This window comes from Mesoplodon mirus, assembly GCF_964341445.2.
Source record: "Mesoplodon mirus genome assembly, chromosome: 1".
In the NCBI taxonomy this organism is placed as follows: Eukaryota; Metazoa; Chordata; class Mammalia; order Artiodactyla; family Ziphiidae; genus Mesoplodon; species Mesoplodon mirus.
The window spans coordinates 66,988,157-66,996,477 of record NC_138976.1 but is presented as its reverse complement, the minus strand read 5'-3'; the positions used below and the strand labels follow the sequence as shown (position 1 = coordinate 66,996,477).

The following is an 8,321-nucleotide window of genomic DNA, read 5'->3' as shown; positions in this document are numbered from 1 at the left end:
TTTATGTCAGGAGAGAGGTTACATGCGGAAGGGCAGAGAAGAGCACAATGCTAGTGGGAGGAATGGAAGATATATTCCTATACAATTTTGCTAATGCTGGCTCTAGTATGCAGTAAAGTATAGCTGATTATCAACCTTCTCATCCCCACCTTGTAGGGGATATTTGCATAGTTCATGTAACATGACAATACAGGTAATTATAGTCTGAAAATCAGAAATAGACTGAAACCATATAGACCTTATTTAAAAATAAGAGATGGTGAGGAAAGATTCTGCTGCAGGCTGGGCTGGCACCTTGTCAACTACACACTAAAAGTGATGTAGTGATAAAAGACTAAATGAAAGAGAGTAAAGAAAAAGTATTGAGGCAACAATGATCACAGAGAATATTTATGTTAGTGGTCAGCAGTTAACACTGGTAACGCTTATTCTTAGGCATTAGTTATTTGTTGTCTTTTTTTAAATAGATTATTGAAGTAAAGAAATATTCTGTACATAAAAGAATGGAAATTCCATGAGACTTTTCAGCAATTATAGGACACCTGCTACAAAATGTTGTCTATGCCCCATTCCATTCTAATGTATCATTAACCAATATTATGGTTAAAAGTTTTCCTAGCTTCTCATCTTTTTTTTTTGTTGTTATGTAGACTCAATATGCCCTGAATGATTGTTGGACAGGCTTTAATAAAAATCTTTTAAGAATGTGTATACTTACGTATATATTACTCTCTTAAAAACAATTAGTTATTTTAATTTAGCAAACCCTTACCTGCCATATGATGAGTGCTGTGTTAAACATGGGAATGAGAAGAGTCAAATGTATTGAGATGGAAACAAATCCTTCTTTTTTTAAAAAAAGATATTTTGATCCTACTAACTTAAGTGCCTGTATTTTTATTTATTTATTTATTTTATTATTTTTTATTTTTTTGCGGTACACGGGCCTCTCACTGTTGTGGCCTCTCTCGTTGCGGAGCACAGGCTCTGGACGCACAGGCTCAGCAGCCATGGCTCACGGGCCCAGGCGCTCCGTGGCACATGCGATCCTCCCGGACAGGGGCAGGAACCCGTGACCCCTGCATCGGCAGGCGGACTCTCAACCACTGCGCCACCAGGGAAGCCCGAAACAAATCCTTTTTATAGCTAGATGTGGAACCGCTCTTAAAGTTGTTACTTGTGTTGAAAAAAATGTTGGTAAGTCTACTTGGAGTAGAAGTGAAGACCTCAATTGACCCATAACACGAATGGCTCAACTATCCTCAAAATAAGTGGAGTGGTGTGTTGGTTGATGTAGAGAGAAAATGTGTCTGTGGTGGGATGGGGGTACATGAGTAAGAAAAAGAGGACTTGGAACCCCAAACTGTAGCAGGAGGCTTGTAGTAAGTCATGCTTCTTCCTCTTTAGTTTTGAGAGAAGGTGAATGTACTGAGTGTATTCTGTACATGTGAGCCAGGTCCCTGGGGGCCAGAGATCAGACTGCGGTCGCATCTGCTAAGACGGCCCCCAGTGATCCCTTCTTCCTGCTGTTCATGCCCTGGTGTTCATGCCCTCCTGGTTTCTGTCATTGGCATTTTCTCTCTCTCTTAAGAATCGCTCTAGAGGAGGCCAGCTGCCATGGTCTGGGGACACCCAGGCAGCCCAGGAAGAAGTCCATGTGGCAAAGAATTTGATGTCTCTAGCACATGGCTATTGGAGGCTTTCATTGCAACTGTCTACCAGGGTTGGTCAAGTTGAGAAACTGGAACATGGAAGGTACAGGACAGTTTGGATGGGAGAGGGCTGAACCACCAAAGGGACTGGAGTGAACATCCAGATGACACAGAGACCTGAAAAATCTCTCACAAGTATAAGAAAGACTAAGGAAATGTAAAGAAAGAAAGTTACTGGGGAATTACAGAAAATGCAGCGAACATGGAGTCTGACTCTCACACCTGAAAAACCGAAGTTGTGTCCAATACTTAACTCTGAGGGTCAGAGTATCCCTAACTCACATATGGTTTCAGAAACTTCAAGGTAGGCACATAAATGACTACAACACAAGAATGAAATATAAAAGAGTACTCATGTACATTATATATCAGTTTATAAATATGTAAGTGCATAAATAGTATAGATCACTTAAAATAACGTAAACTAATAAAGTATAATACAGCATAAGTAATATGAAATATTATATGGAAAATAACTATCATACACCTAACATAACAAAAATAAATGATATGTAAGTAGAAATACAAGTAATACATTCACCACCATAAACAGTAACAACGTTAACTAATATATACCTATTCTTATACATTTATACAGAGAACATAAATTTTCAGAAATATATCTGATACACGCTCAACTAATCTTCAGTTGAAAAAATGAGTAATATGGAAAGATTAGCGTTTGCGTAATTACTGTATTCAGTTCTTGTAATGTTACCATTATTGCTAGTAAAGGATGTCAAATTTAATTACATTTTCCTATACATTCCAGGAAAGTATAAAAGAGGGGTGTTGCTATATTTTATATATATACACATATATATATATATATTTTTTCACTTAGGTAATGTTTTGTCAAAACTTGCATATAGTGTAGCAATACCTAAAAGTGTTACACTGTTGAATTCTAAGGTTAAGACATTGGGATATTTTTTTATTCTATGTCCTCCCTGTATAATTAACTCACATTCTTTAGAAAGTGTTCCAATATTTTCACAAATTCTCTTTTTAACCAACCTGATTTAAGAATCTCTTTGCAATATTTAACCCAATTAGGTCAGTGCGGTCATTTTAAACTATGTTCATACTTTCTTTGATACTCCTCCCTTCAAAAAGAGAAGACTGATCCCCGATTTACTACCCAGAAATGTAGGCTGGAGTTAGTCTCTAAATCTAATGAAAAGAATGTGGCAGAAGTGTTACTATATGAATTTTGAAAATAAGCATATACACACACATAGAGGATCTCTTTTGGATCACTTACCCTGAGGGAAGACAACAGCCAGATCCTGAGCACAGGAATATGTGTGAGGAGAGACACCAGGGAGGAACTGAGGCCTTCCCCCAACAACCAGCACCAACTTCCCAGCCCTGTGAATGAGACACCTTGAAATTACAACTCCACACCTTCTGAAAAGCCTGCAGGATGACAACTGACTGCAAACCCTTGAGACACTCTGAGGCAGAACCACTCACTTAAGCCATGCCTTAATCTTGACCCACAGAATCTCTGAGGATAATAATTATTGTGTTAAGCTGCTGTGTTTTGGGGCTTTGTAATACAGCAATTAATCTAATACAATCACCTCATTATTTTATATTCCATCTTCCATAAAGATGTATTAGGAAAAAGAGATCACCTTTTATGTAGGAGAAAAACTGCAATTTAAAATGCACACAATCAATATTACTGCATTAGTCTTGTTTTTAATAGTGCATATGTTAATTTCTGAATCTGTGAATAGATGTGCCATTATCATGAGCTTCCATTGGTGACTGTTACATGTATGTGTTTAAACTTAATTCCAGATTAAGAAAGCACATTTGTAAATCCAGTTACTTAGCTGAAATCTCTCAGAAGAATATTTGTAACTGGAATATGACATTTGATTCTTGCTCAAAATATTTACTTATATACTTTGAATGAAATCATTACAGTTATAAAATTGTGTCTTATTTTTGTGGTACATTCTGCCATTTTTCAAAATAATAAAAATAAACTACTGCTAGCTTACTTAGAAATAGGAAACTAAGTTTTATGTGAGAATTATTTCATTAAATTCCTACTGTAAGTTAATTAATTGACATACTTAGTGGAGTAACAAAATTCATTTTTTAATTTAAAAAGTGAGCATTTATTGTTTGGTATGAGGTAAGCACTTGCTTTAAATGCCTTTTATGTATTTGTTAATTATTGCTGCTGTTCTACCAATTAGGAAAACAAAGCAAAGACAAGTCAAATCACTTTCAGAGGGTCACATATTTAGTAAGTGGTAAACTGGGCTTGAACTCAGGCCTTCTAATGTGTACATTCTTAAGCATACTGATGTCCCAATCTGGAATCCAGTTTTCCCACTAACATAACAAAAGATCTGCAACAAAAGCTCATAAAAACGACACATACATCCACAGGTTCAAAATTAACATATGCCTTATTAAAGGCAAGACTAATCTAGCCATATTGATTGTGCACATCCTAAAATGCTTCTGCCTTTAAATACAAATTAGTATATGATCAAATTGCAGTGTAATTTTTAACAATTTTAAAATCTCCTCAAGACAACATACCTAATTCTATCAGAATAGATACATTAAAAAAAAAAAAATCAAACCAACATGCATTCCCTACAAGCTACTTGGAACTCCAAGGGAAAAAAGCAACAAGGTCACAAAACAGGTCATCTTAATGGGGTACAATCTGGGGTTGCATTTATCTTAAGCAAAGGATAATGGTAACCTCCAAAGAAAATAGTAAAAAATTTCTAAGCAAAGACAAAGAATTGGTGACACTAAGGTAGACTTAGGTGCTGATCAAATTTGAGCTGCTTTCATTCCTGCTTTTTCTATTTCAGGACTCAAGAACTTGCTGCATTCTCCCCGCCATTAGGAAGGATGAATATAAAAGGCAACCTACATTGTCTAAAAATAGACCTCAGTCCACTTTGACAAAGCACTCCATCCAGCAGCACTCTGCTGCCACACTTTCACTAAACCAATGGAGATGTCAGCTTCATCTATTTCGTTTCTCCTGGAGAACACAGGGATTCTTCAATATTTTGACCTGTCTCCACTGGAGAGGAAGAATTTGATTTGAAAAAAGACATGGGCCTAATTTTGCTAGATATTAATGAATTAGCTAAGGAAGTCTCTATATGGCTGCAGGAGCAGTCTGTCAGCAACCCCATGACAAATCTCTTTCTCTAACAGATTACAGTATGCTCACAAAATATTCACTTCAGGATGACATTTGGCATGTGGTTATACATTTCTGGAATAATCATAATTTTTTCCCTTTCATTAGCAAGAAAAAAAAATCAGTGTCTTAACCTATAGCACTTTGTTACAACTAAAATAACGAGAAAAATACATAATAAGACTAGTTAGTCCATCTCTGATAAAAACAGAAAAATATAAATACCCTCCTTTATCAAAAGTGAGTAGAAAAATAGACACACATTTTAACAATATTTATTTTCTACCCTACATACATTTTATCTTCCAAAAAAAAAAAATGTCTACAGATTTTACCCTATCACAAGAAACATTAAAGGGCTTAGGTCATATTTTGAAAACTGTTATATTAAGACATTGTCAGTGATTAACATTTTCACTTCCAGAGGAATTCATTTAGGACCACTTTGATTTCTTGATGAAACCTCATTAAAGTAAAAGAGTATATCCATATTTATAATAAAATATGTTTTGCTTTTTTTCTGTTATACTGAAAATATGATCATGGTAGGAAAATCTGTAAAGTAGATATAAACTTAATGACCAAATAAAAATTATTCAAAATCCCACCAGATATAATTATTATAATATTTTTGTTATATCCCCCAATTATATAGTTATATAGTACAAGTGTTTATAAATACACAATACGATTTTATTTAGCAAATAAAATACACAGAGATGATATTTTTGGTATATGCATTCTATTCCATTTCACTTTTTCCTTATATCATGTTTTCTTAGATTCCTCTCAGTCCAAAGCTGAAAAGTTAATTAATGAATTCATCCATATATACACTTATACAGCAATCTATACACACATGCAGACATACAGTCACCCACCCATCCTTCTAGCCACCTATCCATACATACATACATAAACTCAAAAAATAGTTTAATGATACCGTCTATTGCAAAAAATAACTCTTCTATGTAATTGTTTACTAAAACCAAAAAAAATCTGTCCTATTTTAACTTATAATTTGTGGGGGAGAGAGATAACTAATAAATAGAGAAATATATGAAATGATTTCAGACAATGATATTTACTCTGAAACTGGCCATTCCTGGAAGAGGTTGGCATTAGGACCTCAGAGAAGGATAAGTCAAGTCTTTCCAGAAGTTAATGATCACAGATAAATTTTGCACCTCTAGAAAATAAGTAGTCTCAAAGTTAGATTTTTATGAGGTGTAAGGGGGAGGATTTCTAAAGTCTATTAGCATAGAATATCTAGAGCTAGACCAATTTAGCCCTGATTACGTGGCTAGAGAAAAGTCAGGATAAGAAGCTAAGCATTAAAAATCCTTCACCCTCCAAGCTTGGTTATACTGTGGGAGGAAAAGGAGAGACTTATGAAGTTGAATGTTTGAGACTCTAAAGTTCTAGTTACCATCCTCCTCCCCATACCCATCTTGGAGCAATGCTTTGAGAGGGTTGGGAAGTCTTGACAAGTATCTAGTATATTTGGGGAAGCCCAAGAGCATTGGTAGTATGAAGGTGCTGCTGACAGAGCCAGTTGCAAGCAGAAACCCGGGGTTCAAAGATATGGGTGGTGACTTTGAGTCTGAAAACAAATGACTGGAACCACAGCCAAGGGAATTTTTGTACTCAGTGGCAAAATGGGACCATAAACATTGTCACAGTCACAAATATAGGAGCAAACTAGACTACTTACAGCCAACACCAGGAAGCATCCAAAAGATTCCAGGTGTACCTTTTCTATCCCTCTGCCATGGTGTGCAGGAAGTAGAAAGCACACTGCCTATATACTCAGGAGCCACCTCAAAGAGGAACATAGGAGGAGGAGAATATCTAACTAATAAAAATTTAATTCTAAGAGACTGAGCTACGTAGTGAAATGCTTAGGTTTATAAAAGTAAGACAGAGCTTTATTTATAAGTTCTGTTAGCCTAACTTTATTTTTTCTCTGTCAAAAGAAAGGTCTAGGGCTTCCCAGATAGCACAGTGGCTGAGAATCTGCCTGCCAATGCAGGGGACATGGGTTCGAGCCCTGATCTGGGAAGATCCCACATGCCATGGAGCAACTGGGCCTGTGAGCCACAACTACTGAGCCTGTGCGTCTGGAGCCTGTGCTCCGCAACAAGAGAGGCCACGATAGTGAGAGGCCTGCACACTACAATGAAGAGTGGCCCCCAGGCTTCCCAGGTGACGCAGTGGTTGGGAGCCCACCTGCCGATGCAGGGGACACAGTTCGTGCCCCGGTCTGGGAAGATCCCACATGCCGTGGAGCGGCTGGGCCCGTGAGCCATGGCTGCTGAGCCTGCACGTCCGGAGCCTGTGCTCCACAGCGGGAGAGGCCACAGTGGTGACAGGCCCACGTACTGCAAAAAAAAAAAAAAAAAAAAAAAAAAGAGTGGCCCCCGCTTGCTGCAACTAGAGAAAGCCCTCGTACAGAAATGAAGACCCAATACAGCCAGAAATAAATATAAAATAAATCAATTAATTTAAAAAAATGGTCCACATCAAAAAAAAAGAATTTAAAAAAAAAAGAAAGAAAGGTCTAGGAGGAAGATGATTTTTAGAGATTTAAAAGCTACATTTTACTTTGCATATTTTAATATAGTGTTAGTAAGTCCTGAACTCATTATAAATATTAAAGTGTATGGTCAAAGGCTTTCACCCAAAATTTCTTCAGAGATACCTGAAATCAAGAGACAGACAATAGTTCCCAGAACTGAAGTTATTCTATCCCACCCCAATCACTTGCTTTTATTTTTAACTCTGAAGAGAAAGGAATATGCATAAATATGAGACAACTGTACAATGTGGAAAAAAAGTCAAAGTCAAAGATGGTATTGCTTATATTCCTGCTCCTGCTCCCCTAGTTCTCAGTAACTCACAGGAAAAGAATGACACATTCACAGGCTGTTTCTGTCTACTGTACATCTAGTTTAATTTTCTTACTTATGAGAAATGCATAGATCTACTCATTTGTTCAACATAATCTGTATCTGGCATGATGCTAAGTGTTGAGGACACAGGGACACAGTTCCTTTCTTCAAGGAGATTATTGTCTAGAAAATGAGTGTGCAAATGGAAATAGAACTTCAACTCTTTGATCTGATTAGGCAGCTCTCAGATTTCATATTTCAATTAAAAAATGGCATCACTGTATTCTGTGTATCACATCACAGAAAGATTGGGAAAAAAAAGAATAGCATAAGATATTGATTAAATGGAGAGATCAAAATACTGTTGTTAATAATAATCACAATAAATAGGCACTGTTTAATGAAGTTATTACTTATCAAATACTGTGCTGTAAAATATGCATTAGTCTAGTGGTCTCAACCTTGGCTGCACTCTAGGATCACCAGAGGAGCTTTTAATACCTCTGATGTCCAGGCCACACCCAA

The 8,321-nt window shown here is 36.6% G+C and overlaps 1 protein-coding gene across 3 annotated transcripts in view; it reads right to left on the bottom strand.

Annotated features, from left to right (window-relative positions):
* Positions 1 to 8,321, bottom strand: part of PTPRD (protein tyrosine phosphatase receptor type D) — a 2,145,247-nt gene that overhangs the window by 1,687,111 nt on the left and 449,815 nt on the right. For all 3 annotated transcript variants that reach the window (XM_082611189.1, XM_082611192.1, XM_082611191.1), the window contains one exon: positions 2,977 to 3,083. The gene's annotated coding sequence lies outside the window, so the exon portion shown is untranslated. The remainder of the gene's footprint in view (positions 1 to 2,976; positions 3,084 to 8,321) is intronic.